Genomic DNA, 22,213 nt, shown 5'->3' on the forward strand with positions numbered 1-22,213 from the left:
AGTAGGGGCCCACATACTCAATAAAATATTAAATCTACATACGACGATATAATAAAATATTAAATCTACTTACGACAGAATATATCGTCGTAAGATACCAAAATACGACGAAAAATAACGTCGTAAGTTATGTACTTACGACGAAAAAACGTCGGATATTACTTTACGGGACCCACTTTTAATAAAATAAAACATAATTTTACGACAAAAAAATATGTTGTAAGTTATAAATTTACGACAGAAAAAACGTCGTATTTTAGGAATTAGGGCCTATTTACGACGAAATATGTGATGAACAACCGTCGTAAGTTTGAATTTCCAGGTTTAAAACAAAGTATCTAGCCGCATTCCGAGCACTTTCCGGCAACCCCAATTAAATTATTTGATAGATTTCTTCAACATCTAATTTTATAAATAGATAGATTTCTTCAACATATAATTTTATAAATAGATTTCTTCAAAAGATGGACCAACGACTGGAGACTATGTTTAGTTAATTAGTTTCCATTATTTCCTCCAACAGTAGGTAAAAATCACCTATTATAAATGACATGAAAAGTAACAAGCCATATTATATGGATACGGCCACGATATTAAAAACAAAAGATAACCAATTAACCAATATAAGAATGGATATGCATATTGAATATATACCACAAAGTGTACTGAAATATTGTTTTTATCTTCAGTCACTGACTATAATAAAATAATCGCTTCATCTAGCATCTGTACATCACCATAATGCAACTTTGTTAATAGACTTTGTGTGTTTCCTTTCTCCTCAGATTTCCTTATGATTACACCCTGAAAGAAAATTTTGGTTCATTGTTATCTCCGTAAATAAAACTATCAAAAAAGTTTAAGCCTTCAAACTAATAAACATGAAAAAACAGACTTTCACCTGAGACTCAGCCAAGCAAAGAAGGCCCATAACAGAATATACGGATGATGTTACTTCTGCTGTCCTTTCAGGAAGCAGAGCAGGCTGTAAAGAGGGAAATCCAAAACAGGTAAAATATAATAAACATAGCAGCTGACAATGAAAATACACAATTTGTATTCTAGTTGCATCTATTGTGCATGGATTGATTTGAGACGTTAGAAGACAATAAGCATATACATATTAAACAAAAGCAAGCAAATTCCAAAGTGCCTCTATATTCTAAAAGATGCAATGGGATACTAGTACTAATATCTACAACAACAACCAAAATTAATACTGAAGAAGTCATTTGATCGTATTGTATGTTTGCTAGTTCAAAAAAATAGTTTAATCGGATGCTAGACTTTAAACAGGGATAGGTAAGCATTTCTTAGCCATGCTATCCAGAACACCGTTCAGTGCCTGATAAAGACCGACAATCTGCCAAAACAAATGCTTCCAGTGAGAACCAGAAATTAAAACAAGATAATTTAAAAAGTAGTTGCATGGTCGACGTAGCATTGACTATACCCTCTGTTCTTGTTAATCACCAAGAGGCTAAGGCTGCCATTGTAAAAGCTAGCACTATTCTCTATTTAATTTATAGATAATTGCACATAACTATTGTGGTTTAACAGCCTTGAAGCTTTGAATGGAGTAAATATCTGACAAGGGAATAACATTATGCTGCAGATATAATACTCAAATAAACTGCAACTAGGCTCTTGAGCCTTAAAATTCACACCATTAAACATACAAAAATGGAAGTTTAGTCTGAATGTTATATGGGCAAAGTATTTATATGGTAATAGTGCATAACTGTCCAAAAAACAATTCAAATGATTTTGTTTTTTTATTGTGGGCACTTGTCGCCGCACATTAATAATATAACAAACAAAAATTTCTAAATTTAATATCTAACTCTAGCTCATATGGATTTCCAATGAAAAAATAACAGAAGCATATGAGCATGTGCGATAGGTAAGCATTTCTTAGCCATGCTATCCAGAACACCGTTCAGTGCCTGATAAAGACCGACAATCTGCCAAAACAAATGCTTCCAGTGAGAACCAGAAATTAAAACAAGATAATTTAAAAAGTAGTTGCATGGTCGACGTAGCATTGACTATACCCTCTGTTCTTGTTAATCACCAAGAGGCTAAGGCTGCCATTGTAAAAGCTAGCACTATTCTCTATTTAATTTATAGATAATTGCACATAACTATTGTGGTTTAACAGCCTTGAAGCTTTGAATGGAGTAAATATCTGACAAGGGAATAACATTATGCTGCAGATATAATACTCAAATAAACTGCAACTAGGCTCTTGAGCCTTAAAATTCACACCATTAAACATACAAAAATGGAAGTTTAGTCTGAATGTTATATGGGCAAAGTATTTATATGGTAATAGTGCATAACTGTCCAAAAAACAATTCAAATGATTTTGTTTTTTTATTGTGGGCACTTGTCGCCGCACATTAATAATATAACAAACAAAAATTTCTAAATTTAATATCTAACTCTAGCTCATATGGATTTCCAATGAAAAAATAACAGAAGCATATGAGCATGTGCGACGTTCACGGGAAAAAGAATAGCTTAGGAAGGCTCAACTCGAAATCATTGAACCCATCATCCTGACCTTTGTAGGGAGTAAAACTGAAAAGCTACTATGATATACAATTTACATTTTATACTAGAACTAACCTCATGCATGTCTCGAACACTGAGATTTGCATCAGCAGTCTACTGAAACATCCTCATTTTTTGGCAAGGGAAAGAATTGTCAAAGCTATCGTTGGTCTGGACCTCTAGGAGCTGATCTTGACGGGGGTCTTTTAATTTCTGGCACCATTGTATACTGGGTATCTTGAAAGATGACAAAAATGCGATTAGCTACTGCATATGTTTATTTACAAAAATGTAATTTGAAACCTACTGGATAAAAATTGGATCCGAACAAATACCAAGAACCAGTAAATCAGGAACCAGCCACAAAAGATAAAGTACCTGTTGATCCCACTCCTGCAGTTCTTCAGTGTCATCCCCATCATAAAACCCTTGCAAATAATACCCAGGAATCAACGCATTCCACGAAACCAAATCTGGTTCAGACATTTCATCAAACACCAACCGTGCCTTCTCCATTTCACCAATCTTGGCATAAAAATCAACCAAACCAGTCTGCACAAACAAATTACCAGCAAACCCACTTCTCCAAACCTTACAATGCACTCCTTATCCAATCTTAACACTGCCTAAACACAAACACGCCCTAATAACAAAAGGAAAAGTAGAATAGCAACACAACTTATATAAAGAATTACAGATATGTGCACATCATCAATGAAGCATGCCAACACATAAATTACACACATACAATTTAAATAGAAGATAAAAATTGGAAGAGATATTGAACCAAGATCGGAAGAGACCTTCAACCATAATCTGAAACACTGAATCAATTGCTTAAATGTATTGCTCGAATACTTTGCCCCTAATTAAAACCAATAATTTTCTGAATCTTAAATCAGAGCAGAAGAATAAGAGAGAGCATGAAGCAAATCCAATGTTTAGTTCCTCCAATTGATTCCCCCTTTCCTCTTCTCCAAAAAATTCACTTCCCGCTCGTATAAAATTTTAGCGGCCAAACCCAAATTTCAGTAGCCCGGCCCAACATTCAATTACAATATTCCCTTTTATCAATATTATAAAATATTTTAAATTTAATATAATTATAACTTAATTTAGTACTTCAATTAATTTGTAGAAATTAAAAATATTATAGGATATAAAATTCTTTAAATAAATGTTTTAGTGATATAAAAAAATTCATATCAAACTAATTTTATTTAATTTGTCATTTTAACAGTTAAGCGTGAGTTTGACCAGTACAGTTAAGTAGTGTTTAATCCTGAATTGGTGTTTCAAATATTTTTAAAATAATTTTCAACGATCCAATCATATAGATGTAAATAGATATATATTAGTGATATAACCAAAATTTCATATCAAAATAATTTTATTTGGTTTGTCATTTTAATAGTCAAGTATGAGTTTGACTTGTACAACTAACTAGTGTTTAATCCTGAATTGGTGTTTTGATTAACTTAAAAATACTGATCCAACCGTATGAATTTCAATAGATATATATATATATATTAGTGATATAACCAAAATTTAATATCAAAATAATTTTATTCAATTTGCCATTTTAACAATCAAGCATGAGTTTAACCAGTACAGTTAACTAGTGTTTAATCCTGAATTGGTGTTTTGATTATTTTAAAAATATTTTTCAATGATCCAACCATATGGATGTCAACAGATATACATATTAGTGATATGACCATAATTTCATATCAAAATAATTTTAGTAGGTTTGAAATTTTAACAGTCAAGCATCACTTTGACTAGTACAGCTAACTAGTGTTTAATCATGAATTGATGTTTTGATTATTTTAAAAATATTTCTCAACGATCCAACGTTATGGAATTAAATATATATATATATATATATATATTAGTGATATAACCAAAATTTAAAATCAAAATAATTTAATTTGGTTTGCCATTTTAAAAGTCAAGGATCAGTTTAACTAGTACATCTAACTAGTGTTTAATCCTGAATTGATGTTTTAATTATTTTAAAAATATTTTTCAACGATCCAACAGTACGGATGTCAATAGATAAATATATTAGTGATATAACCAAATTTTGATATTAAAATAATTTTATTTGATTTGTTATTTTAACAGTCAAGTATCAGTTTAACTAGTACAACTAACTAGTGGTTAATCCTGAATTTGTCTTTTGATTATTTTAAAAATAATTTTCAACGATCCAACCGTATGGATGTCACTAGATATATATATCAGTGATATATTCAAAATTTAATATCAAAATTAATTTATTTGGTTTGCCATTTTAACACACAAGCATCAGGTTGACTAGTACAACTAACTAATGTTTAATCCTGAATTAGTGTTTCTATTATTTTAAAAATATTTTTCAACGATCCAACCGTATGGATGTAAATATATATATATTAGTGATATAACCAAAATTTAATGTCAAAATATTTTTATCTGGTTTGCCATTTTAACAGTCAAACATCAGTTTGACTAGTACTGTTAACTAGTGCTTACTCCTGAGTTGAAGTTTCAATTATTTTAAAAATATTTTTGAACGATCAAACCGTATGGATGTCAATAGATATATATAATAGTGACATAATAAAAATTTCATATCGAAATAATTTTATTTGGTTGGCCTTTTTAACAATCAAGCATCAGTTTGACAAGTACAGCTAACTGATGTTTAATCCTGAATTAGTGTTCCGATTATTTTAAAAATATTTTTCAACGATCCAACCGTATGGATGTAAATAGATATATAAATTAGTGATATAACCAAAATTTCATATCAAAATAATTTTATTTGGTTTGACATTTTAATAGTCAAAGATCAGTTTGACTACTACATGAAAGTAGTGTTTAGTCCTGAATTGATGTTTCGATTATTTTAAAAATATTTTTGAACGATCCAACCATACGGATGTCAAAACATATATATTAATGATATAACCAAATTTTCATATCAAAATAATTTTATTTGGTTTGTCATTTTAACAGTCAATCACCAGTTTGACTAGTACAGCTAACTAGTGTTTAATTCTAAATTGGTGTTTCGATTATTTTAAAAATATTTTTGAAAGATACAACTATATGGATTTAAATTGATAAATATTAGTGATATTACAAAAATTAAATGTCAAAATAATTTTATCAGATTTTCCAATTTACCAGTGAAGCATCAGTTGGACTAGTACTGTTAATTAGTGTTTATTCCTAAATTAGTGTTACGATTATTTTAAAAATATTTTTGAACGATCCAACCGTATGGATGATTATATATATATATATATATATATATATATATATATTAGTGATATAATCAATGTTTCATATTAAATTATTTTATCAAAATATTTAATTTTTTACTGAAATTCTTGAAATGTCACCCACACAAATAAATGCTGATATTAATATGGTTAGATCATGAAATAATATTTCTTAAAAATTGAAATTATAAAAAATAATGTGCTATTTTACGACTGAACCGGTCATAAATTATTATATACAAAAAATTTGAGAAAAGTAAAATTTACCGCCAAAATTTTGGGGAAAAAGTTAAATTTTCCACTTTAATAACTTACGACGAATTTTAATTTCCGTCGTAAATTGGATGTTCAATATTTTTCCCGCCAAAAATTTGGAAAAAAAATTAAATTTCCCTCTTTGATAACTTACGACGAATTTTAATTTCCGTCGTAAATTTGACGATCCGATTTTTTCATCGCACATATTTCGTTGTAAATTTTGATTAAATTTTTTTTTTTCAATTTCAAGTTAAAATTTTAATAAAAATAATTAACTTACGACGAAATGTTTAAATCGTCGCAACTTCAAATAATTTTCATTTTTGTTTAATCGTGCTGTGCGTAATTTTATTAATAAAATACTAAACTTACGACGGTTTTGTGTTTCGTCATAAATAATTACGACGTTTTACTTTTTTCCGTCGTAAGTTGGGCGCGCATTTTTTTTCGTCGTAAGTTGGCCGTCGTAATTGGCCTATTTTGTTGTAGTGAATAGTGATGGGACCAGAATTTCGAGAGAGTATAGGCTAATATAAAGATGTAGGTGTAATTTATCCAATGTGCCTAAATATATACCACATAGGGGATCTAGCTAGGGGCATTTAGAACATGACCAGCATTGTGATAAATTATAATTAAATTGACTTTTTTTATATATTATCTTCCTTAAAAAGTTAAGGAGTACGTCATAATTTCTCGATAAAGTAAAATATTATTGCGTTCGAACTCGCATCATAATAAAAATAGAATTTTATCATTATTTTAAATTGTATATGAATTTTAGAAAAAGATACGAAAGTTAAAGTTTATCGTTTTTATGATTTTAAAATTGACTAACATAGACAAAATTCATATTTTCTGGTGGTATAGAAATTCTTGACTATAAAAGCACAAAATATACATAAAATTAATAAACTAAAAATATAGCATTCGCATACTCAACCTAATCGCGGTGAAGTATGGGCTCGGCTTAATTGGTAAAATTTGGGCGAAATTGTTACTTGTTATCCTCCGGAGGTAGCCGGCGTATTGGCAGTGTGGGCAACTGACCCCACTGAAGTTTGAAAAACAGAAATTTTGAATGTTCGAATTTAATTAGGAAAAAAGTTATAATAAATAAGTTTTATCTTGGCTCCTTTGAAAATATAGATTTACAGTAATAAATTGTGATTTGACCGCATACCATTATGCATTATGGTAGAATCTGTTTATTATAAATATTTTGTTAATATTTCTAAATTATTTTCTACATTCATCTTGGTCTTTACAAAATTTTTGAACTTGTGGCTAGAATTTCTAGCTACGACAGTGGTTATGCTCAAGGTTGTACTCTTAACAAAAAATTGTAGTTATTGTAAATGGAAAGTGAAAGATTAAAAAATTTCGTTTAGTGTAATAAATAGGGGTTTAAAATAAAATTTTAATTTTTTTAATCAAAAAATATTTATTGATAATTCTTTTTTCATATGAAATCTTTTTTCCTATTGATTTCGTGAAATGAAATTTGGATAAAGCTAAATTTCCAATAGTTGAGTTTTCGATATAAACAGGTGGAGGGTTAAAGATAAAGACAAGAGCACCTTCATTTTTCTTATAGAATAATCTCAAATTCATTATGGCATTTAATAGATGAGCAATACCTTTTTAACAACACCTTTTTATTAAAAAATAATTATAAAAAGATGTTCAAACAATATCTTCTTAAAAATACTAATAATAAATATTAGATTGAATATATAAGTGTGATATGTATGGATTACAGCTGAATCGAAGTTCTGTCCGCCTTTGGTTGACTATAAATTTCAAAGAATATTTGGTTCGAGGACCCACAAAAAAATACGATTTACATAATTAGTCCAAAACAATTAGCAAAAAAAGGTTATAAGCATTTCTAGTTCCTTGACAAGAAAAGGTTTAAAATGTTGCTGAGGTTCAAATCTCTTTAAAATATATTAAAGGAAATAAAAAAAAAGAGAACTGAAATTCACACCACAGTGTATATAAATATATAAATATATATATATATATATATATATATATATATATATACACGATAATTTTCAAATACAAACCAATGTTAGAATAAAAATTACAAACTAGTGATTGATATAGGTATAAGTAGTGATTATAAACTAGAGAAAATATAATATTTTAGCTAGTGTATTACTTCATTAGAAGTAAAAATATATTGTGTTGATTATGTTGGGACTCCATAAAATAATATTTTAGTGAGGTTATTATTTTATGGATTACAATTTATTTGAGGTTCCCACACACACATATATATATATATAATTAAATTGTCTTTTTTTATATATATTATCTTCCTTAAAAAGTTGAAGAGTACGTCATAATTTCTCGAAAAGTAAATTATTATTGCGTTCGAACTCGCATTATAATAAAAATAGAATTTTATCATTATTTTAAATTGTATATGAATTTAAGAAAAAGATACGAAAGTTAAAGTTTATCATTTTTATAATTTTAAAATTGACTAACAATGACAAAATTCATATTTTCTGGTGGTACAAAAATTCATGACTATAAAAGCACAAAATATACACAAATTAATAAACTAATAACATAACATTCGCATACTAAACCTAATCGCGGTGAAGTATGGGCTCGGCTTAATTAGTAAAATTTGGGCGAAATTGTTACATGTTATCCTCCAGGGCGTAGCCGGGCAACTGATCCCACTGAAATTTGAAAAACAGAAATTTTAAATGTTCGAATTTAATTAGGAAAAGAGTTATAATAAATAAGTTTTACCTTGACTCCTTTGAAAATATAGATTTACAGTAAAAAATTATGATTTGACACATTACCATTGTGCATTATGGTAGAATCTGTTCATTATAAATATTCTGTTAATATTTCTAAATTATTTTCTACATTCAACTTGGTCTTTACAAAATTTTTGAACTTGTGGCTCCAATTTCTAGCTACGCCAGTGGTTATGCTCAAGGTTCTACTCTTAACAATAAATGTAGTTATTGTAAATGGAAAGCGAAAGATTAAAAAAATTCGTTTAGTGTAATAAATCGGGGTTTAAAATAAATTTTAATTTTTTTAATCAAGAAAATATTTATTGATAATTCTTTTTTCATGTGAAATCTTTTTTCCTATTGATTTCGGAAATGAAATTTGGATAAAGCTAAATTTCCAATAGTTGAGTTTTCGATATAAACACGTGGAGGGTTAAAGATAAAGACAAGAGCACCTTCGTTTTTCTTATAGAATAAACTCTAATTCATTATGGCCTTTAATAGATGAACAATACCTTTTTAACAATAACTTTTTATTAAAAAAATTATAAAAAGATTTTCAAACAATATCTTCTTAAAAATACTAATAATAAATATTAGATTGAATATATAAGTGTGGTATGTATGGATTACAGCTGAATCGAAGTTCTCTCCGCTTTTGGTTGACTATAAATTTCAAAGAATCTTTGGTTCGAGGACCCACAAAAAATATGATTTACATTAGTTAGTCCAAAACAATTAAAAAAAAAAGGTTATAAGCATTTCCGGTTCCTTGCAAAGAAAAGGTTTAAAATGTTGCTCAAGTTCAAATCTCTTCAAAATATATGAAAGGAAATAAAAAAGAGAACTGAAATTCACACCACAATATATATATACACATATATATACACGACAATTTTCAAATACAAACCAATGTTAGAATAAAAATTACAAACTAGTGAAAATATAATATTTTAGTGAGTGTATTACTTTATTAGAAATAAAAATATATTGTGTTGATTATGTTGGGACCCAATAAAATTGTATTTTATTGAGGTTATTATTTTATGGATTACAATTTATTTGAGGTTCACACACACACAGATATATATATATATATATATATATATATATATATATGTATATATATATATATATATATATATGATAGTGCTCTAAAGAGAACTTCTGAAACTGAAAACCGTAAGAATTTTCGTAATTAAAATTGCTGACTTTTAAAAAGGTAAAATTTTGAATTCGGAAATTGATGATTTTGTGCAAAGTAAAAATTTTAAATTTTATAAAATTACAAACTTTAACTATAAAGATTACAAGTTCTCATAATTCTCATTTTAAGAAGTTCTTATTTGAGCAAAATATATATATATATATATATATATATATATTTGTATGTATATATATAAGCAATTGTTACTTGTTATCCTCCGGGGGTAGCCGGCGTATTGGCAGTGTGGGCAACTGACCCCACTCAAGTTTGAAAAACAGAAATTTTGAATGTTCGAATTTAATTAGGAAAAAAGTTATAATAAATAAGTTTTACCTTGACTCCTTTGAAAATATAGATTTACAGTAATAAATTGTGAATTGGCCCCATACCATGGCGCATTATGGTAGAATCTGTTCATTATAAATATTTTGTTAATATTTCTAAATTTTTTTCTACATTCAACTTGGTCTTTACAAAATTTTTGAACTTGGTTATGCTCAAGGTTATACTCTTAACAAAAAATTGTAGTTATTGTAAATGGAAAGTAAAAGATTAAAAAAATTCGTTTAGTGTAATAAATTGGGGTTTAAAATAAATTTTAATTTTTTTAATCAAAAAAATATTTATTGATAATTCTTTTTTCATATGAAATCTTTTTTCCTATTGATTTCGTGAAATGAAATTTGGATAAAGCTAAATTCCAATAGTTGAGTTTTCGATATAAACATGTGGAGGGTTAAAGATAAAGACAAGAGCACCTTCGTTTTTCTTATAGAATAAACTCTAATTCATTATGGCCTTTAATAGATGAATAATACCTTTTTAACAATACCTTTTTATTAAAAATATTATAAAAATATATTCAAACAATATCTTCTTAAAAATACTAATAATAAATATTTGATTGAATATATAAGTGTGTTATGTATGGATTACAGCTGAATCGAAGTTCTGTGCGCTTTTGGTTGACTATAAATTTCAAAGAATCTTTGGTTCGAGGACCCACAAAAAAATATGATTTACATTAGTTAGTCCAAAACAGTTAGCAAAGAAAGGTTATAAGAATTTCTAGTTCCTTGCAAAGAAAAGGTTTAAAATGTTGCCCAGGTTCAAATCTCTTCAAAATATATTAAAGGAAACAAAAAAAAAGAGAACTGAAATTCACACCACATTATATATATATATATATACGATAATTTTCAAATACAAACCAATGTTAGAATAAAAATTACAAACTAGTGATTGATATAGGTATAAGTAGTGATTATAAACTAGAGAAAATATAATATTTTAGCGAGTGTATTACTTTATTAGAAGTAAAAATATATTGTGTTGATTATGTTCGGACCCGATAAAATAGTATTTTAGTGAGATTATTATTTTATGGATTACAATTTATTTGAGGTTCACAAACATATATATATATGATAGTGCTCTAAAGAGAACTTCTGAAACTGAAAACCGTGAGAATTTTCATAATTAAAATTGCTGATTTTTAAAAAGGTAAAATTTTGAATTCAGAAATTGATGATTTTGTGCAAAGTAAAAATTTTAAATTTTATAAAATTACAAATTTTAACTAAGAAGATTACAAGTTCTCGTAGTTCTCATTTTAAGACGTTCTTATTTAGGCAATATATATATATATATATATATATATATATATATCTGTATGTATGTATATAAGCAATTGTTCGAATGAAAATAATTCTTATTATATAAGTAGAATGAAATCACGACCATTTATCTTTTTCCCAAAGATTCATCCGATCAGTTTATTTTGTCATTAATTCAAAATCTTGAAGACATATATATGGTCTAATTCATTTCAAGGTCGCCATTTATTTCTATTCTTTCTCTCTCTACTATTTCTCTCTCTAAGTTATCTCTCTCAATTTCCGCATACCGTACATTCTCTATCTTTCTTCAATTTTTCTTTTTCGTGATTATCACTTAGCTCACTAAGTTCATATCTTGTTTCTTTTCATTTTTTTGGAATCGATTGATTTCGTAGGTGTTCTAAAGCATTATTACTTCATATTTGTTGAAAATTTCTGCGAATTAAGGTAATTACTTGCATCTTAAACTCTTTTTATGTGTTTCATACGTTTCGGTTGATTTAGTAGTTTAAGTTTAAAATTTAATAGTTACTTTCACTGATTATTCAACTATTATTAGTGATTATGTGTTGTGAGCTAATTTCGATTGTAGTGCGTCTGTAGTTTTGTTTCTGATGTATTTTGAATTTGTAAGTTATTATTGGTATTTTTTTAGTGATTATAATTTTATGTGAATCAATGTCATTTGCTTATGTCTTAAGCCTTAACTGATTATTTGACTACGATTAGTGATCATGTGGTTATTAATTAATTTTACATGTGGTACGTTTGTTATCATTGATGTTGCTTTTTTATTTGTAATTGTAAACAAGTGTATTGTTAGTGATTGTTGGTTAATTATGCTATATTAATATATTTTAGTTTGTTATGACTGAATTTTTTATATGATTTTAGGTTCTAGTTGCGGTGATTCGTCTCATGTTAGCCGGTTAGTAGATATTTATGTATCTAATGGCGGTAACAGTTTATCTGAAAGTGAGATTTTTGTTTCGAGTTTTAATATTACACCTGGTGGTCATAAGTATTACATTCCAAAGTGTAGTGGTGATATTTCTAAACCAGAGTTTTGATAGTTTGGAAAAAGGTATTGAATTTTACAAGGAATATGGGAGGTTGTCTGGATTTAATGGGAGGCTGAATACTGAACTGAAAGATGATAGGGATGAAATAATTTTGAGAAACTATATTATTTGTGGTAGAACTGGTTTTAATGATCTGCCTAGAAATTCAGATGAAAGTTCTAGTAAAATTGTTAAGCGTAGGATGACTGTTTCAGGGAGGTGCGGATGTAAAGCAAAATGTGTTTTCAAACGTATTGGTCCGACAAGTATGTTGTTGCTGTGTTTGAGGAAAAACATAATCATCCGTTAGCTTTTGAAGATGGTCTTCAATTTTTGAAAGCAAATAGAGAAATAACTAATCGTATGCGCTAACATGTTGTTGATACTGTTAAAGTGAATATTGGTACTAGTAAATCTTTTACTTTTATGAAGGAACAGGTTGGTGGTTATGGAAATATTGGTGCTTCCGTTCATGATTTTCAGAATTTTAATAGAGATTTAAAGTGTTATGTTGCTGAGGTTGATGCACAGATGTTGCTCGAAAAGTTTAAAGTTTTACATGAGACATTTGAATCCTTTTATTATGCATATGATGTTGATTCTGATGCATATTATTAATGAAGCCTATCCCTCTTAATGATTTTAAAACTATCTCTCGGTCTAACTTGATTCTCTAGGCTTAAACAGACATGCTCAGTTTAACCATCTAGTTAGTGGATCCAACATTATCGTGTGACTTAACATAGTCCATCACGATAATTTTATTTGAGAATAGTTGTTTAATGGTATTATTCCCTCATCATAGATGTGAGATATACCATTGCACAGAAAATAATATGATCTGCCAATTTGCAGATTGATTACAAAATATATGCATATTGAAGACACATTTCTTTTGTCATTTGGGAATATCCTGGATAAAGTGGCTACTATTTCAGCCTTTTATGTACATTTATCTTATGCACTGGACTCGTTTTCCATCATGAATCGAGATAAGTTTAGGATTTCCATGACATGACTGCTAAGTGTGAAATGTATTCACCAATGACTTTTAAGTTCTTAAAGTTAAATATCTAATTTACATACTATATCCACATAGTAAAGTTAGATCTCTCTCGTATTGCAGTCCAAACTCACGAGCACATATCATAAACCTTAAATCACATGCAATCACTTCCAAGTGACCAATTTTTGTTGTACTCGTGCATCTACTCAGTTTACAAACTGTGTAGCCTATGTCTAATTTGGTACAATTTTAAAATGTACAACATACTTGTAATCCTTCTTGAGAGATCGTTGTTCATCTATACTTGGATAGATATAAATCTATTCTAGCTATAACAGATTTAGCCTCGTTGATCTCTTCCAGATTCACACCAACAACATGTGACATGTATCATCTAAGACTTTTAAAGTCACAAATACTGTAATCTTCAAATCAAAACTTTTAATCTCATCAAGATTTTCAGAGATGATCATTTTATCATTACTTCTCGTAATGATCATATCACTCACGTGCAGTCAACCATGACTTGTATATCATGTGTAATTAACACATGCACATTTTGTCAATCCTCTTATTTCGAATCAGTTTGTCATCTCATATTGACATATTTCACATTTATGAAATAACTTTACCAGTTATTACTCAAGGATTCCACTTGTTATTGACATTACCAGCTTTTAGCGTCCCAAAAACTAGCAATTTTAATTTACATCATTACTTGTTTAAGCGTTCTTAAATCGGCAATCCTCATTCATCTAGTTACCAATTTTAAGCGTCCTCAAAATGGCAACCATACCGTTTATTTTAAAGTCATTGCTTATCATAGCAATATCAAATTTAATATGCCATTATTTCATGTCTATGTTGTTTCACTCAACAAGATCACCGAAAAATCAGACTTTCTACTCTTGCTTTATCTAGAGCAACCCTCAGGTTCACGTAAATAGATATTCCTCCAAATATCTATTTAGAAAGACCGTCTCAATGTTCATTGATGCACTTTTAAATTTCACAATACCATAATTTTAGTATCATCTTAATGAACCTTATTCTCAAAACTTGAGAATATTTCATAAAGTATATAAGGTCATCACTTTTGACTGTAATATTTTATTATTAGTCTAACCTTTTACTTCTGTCGGACCCACATATATTTTTCCTAATTTTAAAATTCATTTGAACAAGATTCTGTCAAACAGAACCACCCTCTCTATTTCTTAACATCCTTTCTCCCACAAAGGATATAAAGAGAACATACACAATACATTTTCTAGTACATGTGCTAGAAAATCTTGATTTATGGACTTCTAAATAATAGTTAAATTTTATCTTCATATATTCACTTATCAAGGAATTATACAAGAAACGTATTGCTTCTATTAAACTTACAGGTTTACCTTCAAGCAAATTATCAAGACATTCGGGACTAGCAATTACCCAAGTATTTTGCTCTCTACAGGTTCATCCTCACATTCATCCAATAACACGTATGTTCATTTAGATAATTTTTAATTATAGATCTACTAGGAACTACTAGCTTATCGCATGAGCATTCCTAAACTTTGTAATAGTATTCATATGAATCTCATAAATTAGATTCATATATCGGATTTTATTAAACTCAACCATTGTCTATATATCCATCCAAAATATCTCAATTGATTTTGGATCTCATGTTACCAATAGAGGTATTGGTATCAAGTTTGGAGATACCCCACATTTCTATTATTTTAAAGAATGTTTCATTACATTCCACTATTCATTCAACAATTTTCTATTCTGAATACCCCCAATATTTTAATATTTTACAGAATGTCAGAAACCGTTCCAAAACTAATAGGAAATTTAATTATTTCCTTCCGTGGTATCTTGTTTAAGGAATGATTAGCCCTTCGTAACTAATATCCTCAAATTCACTGATAGTCTGAACTGATCACAATCGTTTTCCATCTCCCTCAAAGCGCAACTCAGGCCTGCATTTACTCCATTTATTTAATGCCAGTAAGGTGCAACGCCATCATGAATATTTACATTACAAACAGAATTCACCCGGTGATTATTCATCATTAAATTTAGTCACTACCATCTTCGTTATCTGTATTAAGTTGGTTTTACGCTTGAGCTTATAGAGCACACATCTCTCTATTTACAATCAATATTGACTCAATTATGAGTACGAGTGATAAATATTTTACTATCAAATCAGAAAGTAAACACATATCATGTCACCACTTCTCATCTGAGCAAGTTTTACGTCATTCATTAAAAAACCTATATAGTTTTAATATCATGTTTAAAAACTTTTCGTAGTTCTTGTCATTAGGAATTCAATTACCGAATTTCTCTTAAAGTTAACTTTTCGTAGTTCTTGTCATTAGAAATTCAATTACCAAATTTCTCTTAAAGTTTTACATGGTTCACACGAACCTGCATTTCTAGCTCACCAACTGGTACAACCAGAAGAGACCCAAGGAGGAACATAAATTTTCAATAAACCCACATTCAGCAATCCTTGATTAACTGATGCATTAGGGTTAATAACTTTTCAGATTCTCCCTAAAATTCAGCATAAAAAGCTGATATCAATATTCACCGTATTAAGTATCACATGGATCACTATAATAGGCTCGTGTGTCACTGCCACAGCAGACCGACACCAACACGTGAAATTACTATTTAACTGGAGGAAAAATCCAACCAGAAAAATATAATTTTTGTGCCGACCCATAACCTGTACTCCAGACCCATTAGGTTTTTTAATATGGAGAATCCCGAGCAATTGTAAAATCTGGTTCACTTTAGCTGCACAACTCGTCACATTGTTCAACAACAAACATATTAATTCATAATATCCAGTGCAACACAAGTGAGAATACTAGAACAAATTTTTGCAGTCAAAATATTGTTAACAAGACAAGACACATTACATAAAAAAAAACCTATGATTGTAGTCTATTTTCTCCAATTAAATAGATACGCGGTAAGGCCTCTATTTATCCAGTATTATAAGTTTGTGATATAACTACATTACTAAAGATTAAACAATAAGCTATCCACTAATAGCAAAAATATGACAAATTATAAATGTGGGGTTAATCTACCAATTTATAATGATTAACCCGAGAAACTGAATTCACCAAATATGACCACTTGAATATAAGTTGATCATAAATCGATAACTAGTAAAGCATCAATAGGCTTATAAGAAAGCCAATTATCCAGTAATTTTATGCTTAATATTCTCTCTTACCTGTTATGCTTAAATAAATCACCACTTAAAATCAAATTTATATTAATTTCAAGCACATAACAATAAGTGATCAAAAAAATTAACGTACTAAATTTAATTTAATTAATGAGGCAAATAATTGCCACTTATATACCCATAAATATAGTACACCATTTGGAGCCTATGAGTGATAAGTATAAGGCCGTGATCCAATTTAAACAATTAAATTGACTTTTGCGTCTACTCACAAGAAAGTATGAATATCGAAGAAAACTGCTTTAAGATTATTATCAATCTTGTACGATATAGACATTATTACATGTATTGAATATATAACTAATTCACAAGAACATTGCTAATTCTTAATGTTAGTGTAGGTGCCCTAGAGGCAATACATTATTCTTTTAAATCTTTATATCAGTTGATCATTCAATAAATGTATTTATTATGACCTTAATCACTATGATATTTTGTTAGCATAATAAATGTCCTTAGAATCATGATACACATTATATAGTTTAAGTACATGACTTGAATTTGAGATTATATAATATATCATATCATATTCTTAAAGGTCCCTAGTCGAGTATTATTATATAGGACAATAATAATACATAGATAGACTAGTATGTTATTTGACAAGATAACCACATCTCATTGGTTATAAGTATAGGGACATAGGTACATGTGAGAGTACATGGTACTGGACAGACCCACAGTGAGATTCTTCATGTTTAATAAAGTCATAAGAAAGACTTACAGTGATAATGGTGTAATGATCCTTTGACTTGAAATCATTATATTTCTATACGAGGATTAATATACTTTGACTTAGAGATGCACAAAAGGCCCACCGAGCCGGGTTTTGATCGGGCCTTAAAAAGCCCGGGCTTTGACCGAGCTGGGCTTTTCGAGCTTTGACTTTGACTGGGCCTGGCCGGGCATTCCGAAAATATTAGAGCCCGTTTGGGCCCTCGAGGCGGGCCTAACCGGGCTTTTTTCTAATTTAAATCGGATCGAGTTTTATTAGAGATTCCGAAGACTACATATGTTAGCAACTATATCATCGTAAAAATGTATTAATTTACATGGAATATATTATGAAAACATTACTTCGTTGAAAACATTTAATTTCGGCAAAAAATAAACATGTTTATAGAATAATATATTTTATCATTGTTATCCAAATATATATAGTGTATTTACTATATCTTCTTTCATTATTTATGCAATGAAGTGTATAAATAATATTATTAATCACAAATATGTAAATATATATGTGTTTAAAGTATTATTTATATTTATAGTATATGTGAATTCATAAATATATAAGAAAATATATTAGGATAATCAGATTTTAACCGGGCTTTTTCGGGCTTTTTCGGGCTTTTAATCGGGCCGGGCCGGGCCGATGCATAATATATTAGGTACACTACATGTAGCGTACATTCTTAAACTCATCTACAAAACCTCACAATAAATATATTATAATTTAAAAATTATTTTTAAAATAAATAAATATTTACCTATATATCAATTGACAACCTTTAATCTTATACTATTTATTACAATAACATAGACATGAGACACGAACTCTACGATTAATAAAACTGTAATGTATGAATGAACCGACTAACATAATAAAATTTATAAAATCAATAAAATATCAATAAAATCCAAACCCTTGTATTCAATTTATAATTAAAAATTAAATATCCTAATTTTAGAACTCGCATGTCTACATAGTGAAACTATGTACGATACAATAATATAGAATTTGACTATCACGGGTAAATTGAATAAATAGTTTGACCTCTTACATGTGTAGCCATAATTTTACAAACTGACAAGTATGGATATTTTTATAAATATAATAACAGTATAAATGAGTTACCCTTATAGAAATTAATTTGCTCGATGTGAACGGCTCTTCTGTTGTCAAGCCAAGGTGTTGGTCACCTATCTCCCTCTCGAATCTCGATACCTTCTCACCGCTCCTCACCTCCTCTAGTTTTTTTTCTTTTTTTTAGGGTTTTTAATGTAAGGAGAGACGTGTATATATAAACGCACGTAATCATAAAACACTGACTAATACTTGACTAATTACAAAGCATCCGGAGGATCTTTGGCAGTGAAAACTATGAGAAAACAAAATATAGAATATTAGAGGCAAAATCTGTCAAGTGACCGGCTCACCTAAAACCTTAAGATGTTATATAAAGGCCCCAACTAGACATGATACTATATTTTAACAAAATCATTATATCTAATTAAAATATTTGAGATGGTAATTTAAATCAGTAAAAAATGAACAAGGAATGTTCTGCAATTTTTAACAATTTCCACTTAATTTGAACAACTAAATGTTATGTATTAGCATATATGATAAACAAGAGAATTGAATAGGGTTTATAAACTCACCTTGGTAGCTGCATCCCTTTAACAAACTAGCTACAACAGATAAGCAAGTTCTATCATCGTCTACCACCAAAATGCTCACCATTTTTTCATTGGTACTTCCATTTTTTGAGCAACTGTTCTGGTTATTTGACTTGCAAATCTCCATGTCAATAGTTGAAATGTACCTGCAACAGTAGCGGAACCAGAATTTCGATAGAACAGAGACTAAAATACAGATGTAGCGCCTGGCTATGTGTCCAATATGCATAAATATATACCGCATGCCGAGCAGGTCGGAATCTACCTATGAGCATTTTTGGACATGAATGTGAATGGTGAATAATTATAATAAGATTAATATTTTTTATTTGGCATATTTCCGGAAAAGTCAAGGTTAAGAGAACTTTTTGTGAGATTTAATTAATTTTTCTTAATATTAAGACACAATCTCTAAGCACTCGTCAAAATTTTCAGCAAATGAATAATTATTATAATTTTATTTTTAACAGAATTACTAATTGTGTAGGAATTTCGATCTAAGATTCGGAAAATTGTTAACTTCTGTTTTGAAAATTTACGGAAATAGCAAAAAGTCAGATTTTAGGTGGATACGAATATCTGTAACTATAAAAGCAAATAATATGTACAAAACTTGTAAATTAAAACAATAGCACTTATATACTCGATCTAATTTGTGAAGTATAGGCTCAGTCCGATCGGTAAAATATGGTGAATAATTATAATAATATTCACTTTTTTATATGACACATTCCTCGAAAAGTCAAAGTTAAAAAAAGTTTTTGTGAGATTTAATTAAATTTTTTTATATTAAGACACAATCTTTAAACACTCTTTAAACACTCTGTCAAAGTTGTTTAGCAAAAGAATATATCTAATAATTTTAATTTTAATAAAATTACTAATTATATATAGGAATTTTGATCTAAGATTCAGAAGTTAATTATCACTTTTTGATTTGAAAATGGACTGAAATAGCAAAAAGTCAGATTTTATATGAATACGAATATCTGTAACTGCTAAAGCTGATAATATGCACAAAACTTATAAACCGAAACAATAGCACTCAAAAAATCGACCTAATTATTGAAGTATAGGCCTGGCGCAATCGATAAAATATAGGCCGAAATTGTATTGCATATTTTCAATGGTACCATCGTAAAATTGTCTTGTTCCGCTGGTACCATCAATTTATTGACTTCTATCCATGGTAACCCTGTATAATTATTTTTTTAGTTGAAATACCTCGTGTTAAGTAAAATGTAATAGAATTGATTTCTGACTGGAAAACAAATTGTATATTTGAAATCTTTGTGAAAAATACATACTGATGTGGCACTTCAGGCGTTGCATTTGCTTTCTCGTGTTGCAGTAGGTTATTTAGTGTTGCGTTAGTTGTTGTACTATTCCTAAAATTTATTTGTTATATTCATGTTCTAATTTTTTTTAACAAATTTTTAATTGATCCAACCGTACGAATGTCGTTTCCAACTAGTTTTAGAGATGTGTAATTTTTTTAAAAAAAAATAAATTTTATATAACGTGGTTTTTTAATAATCAAACCCTGGAGATCACAGGTTCACATTACGTAGTCTTGTTCGGGGTGGTGATTCTATTTTTTTAAAAAAATTGTTCAACAATCCAACCGTACCGATGATAATACCTACTAATTCTAGAGATGTCTAAATATTTTTTTAAAAAAATAGATTTTATATCATGTATTTTTATAATAGTCAAATTACGGTCAACACGGGTTCGTATAATCAAGTCTTGTCCCGAGTGATGATTCTATTTTTTTTAAATTTTTGTTCAACGATCAAACCATACGGATGATGATACTTACTAATTTTAGAGATGTCTAATTTTTTTAAAAAAAATATATATTTATATCGTGTGTTTTTATAATAGTCAAATTACGGTCAACACGGGTTTCTCTAACCAAGTCTTTCCTCGAGTGGTGATTTTTGTTCAACGATTCAACCGTACCGATGATGATACCTACTAATTTTAGAGATTTGTAATTTTTTTAAAGAAAATAGATTTTATAGCATGTGTTTTATTAATAGTCAAATTCCAGTCAACATGGGTTCCTATTACCAACTCTTGTCCCGAATGGTAATTCTATTTTTTTAAAATTCTTGTTCGATGATCCAACCATACGGATGATGTTATCTACTAATTTTAGAGATATGTAATTTTTTTTAAAAAAAATTAGATTTTATATCATGTGTTTTTATTATAGTCAAATTATGGTCAACACGGGTTTCTATAACCAAGTCTTGTCCCTGTTGGTGATTCTTTTTTTTTAAATGACTTTTTGACAATCCAACCGTACAGATGATATTAAATAGCCTTCTAGTGTTGGGAAAAAATAATAAAAAAATATAATGCCCAGTTTGTGTCGTATCATAATAAAAACGATGTAGTAAATATATTAAAAAAGAAAATTTTGTATTTTATATAGGCAGCATATTCCCCCCAAATTAAAATATAGGCGGTATATTCCCCCCTAAAATTTTTAAGGCCTATTTTTATTTCGTAATAAGTCCATTTTTTATATTTAACTATTTCTATTTATGTAATATTTATATTCTAAATGTTTAAATTATATATTAGATTTTTTGACAGATTTTGAAAAAATGGTTAAATAATCATAAAAATATGATTTTAATTTTTATAATTATCTAGCCAATTGTTTAAGTATATAGTATTTTTCTGGAATTTTTAAAGCTTTCTAGTTATTTTATATTGATTTTTAATTAGTCTTTAATTTAGTAAATTGAAAATAGAAAATCAGCCCCTTAGCTTGTTAAGTGGCA

At 28.6% G+C, this 22,213-nt stretch overlaps 1 long non-coding RNA gene across 3 annotated transcripts; it reads right to left on the bottom strand.

The window, feature by feature from the left end:
* Positions 1–472: 472 nt before the first annotated feature.
* Positions 473–3,587, bottom strand: LOC141663895 (uncharacterized). Of its 3 annotated transcripts, none has more exons than XR_012551714.1 (5): positions 3,360–3,587; positions 2,935–3,199; positions 2,632–2,793; positions 902–985; positions 485–804 (listed from the first exon to the last, which is right to left on the bottom strand). It is a non-coding gene; the product is annotated as an uncharacterized LOC141663895 (long non-coding RNA). The 3 variants fall into 3 exon arrangements; XR_012551715.1 differs by having other exon boundaries at positions 3,305–3,587; XR_012551713.1 differs by having other exon boundaries at positions 473–804; positions 2,935–3,587.
* Between the last annotated feature and the right edge of the window lie 18,626 nt (positions 3,588–22,213).

This window comes from Apium graveolens, chromosome 6, assembly GCF_009905375.1.
Source record: "Apium graveolens cultivar Ventura chromosome 6, ASM990537v1, whole genome shotgun sequence".
In the NCBI taxonomy this organism is placed as follows: Eukaryota; Viridiplantae; Streptophyta; class Magnoliopsida; order Apiales; family Apiaceae; genus Apium; species Apium graveolens.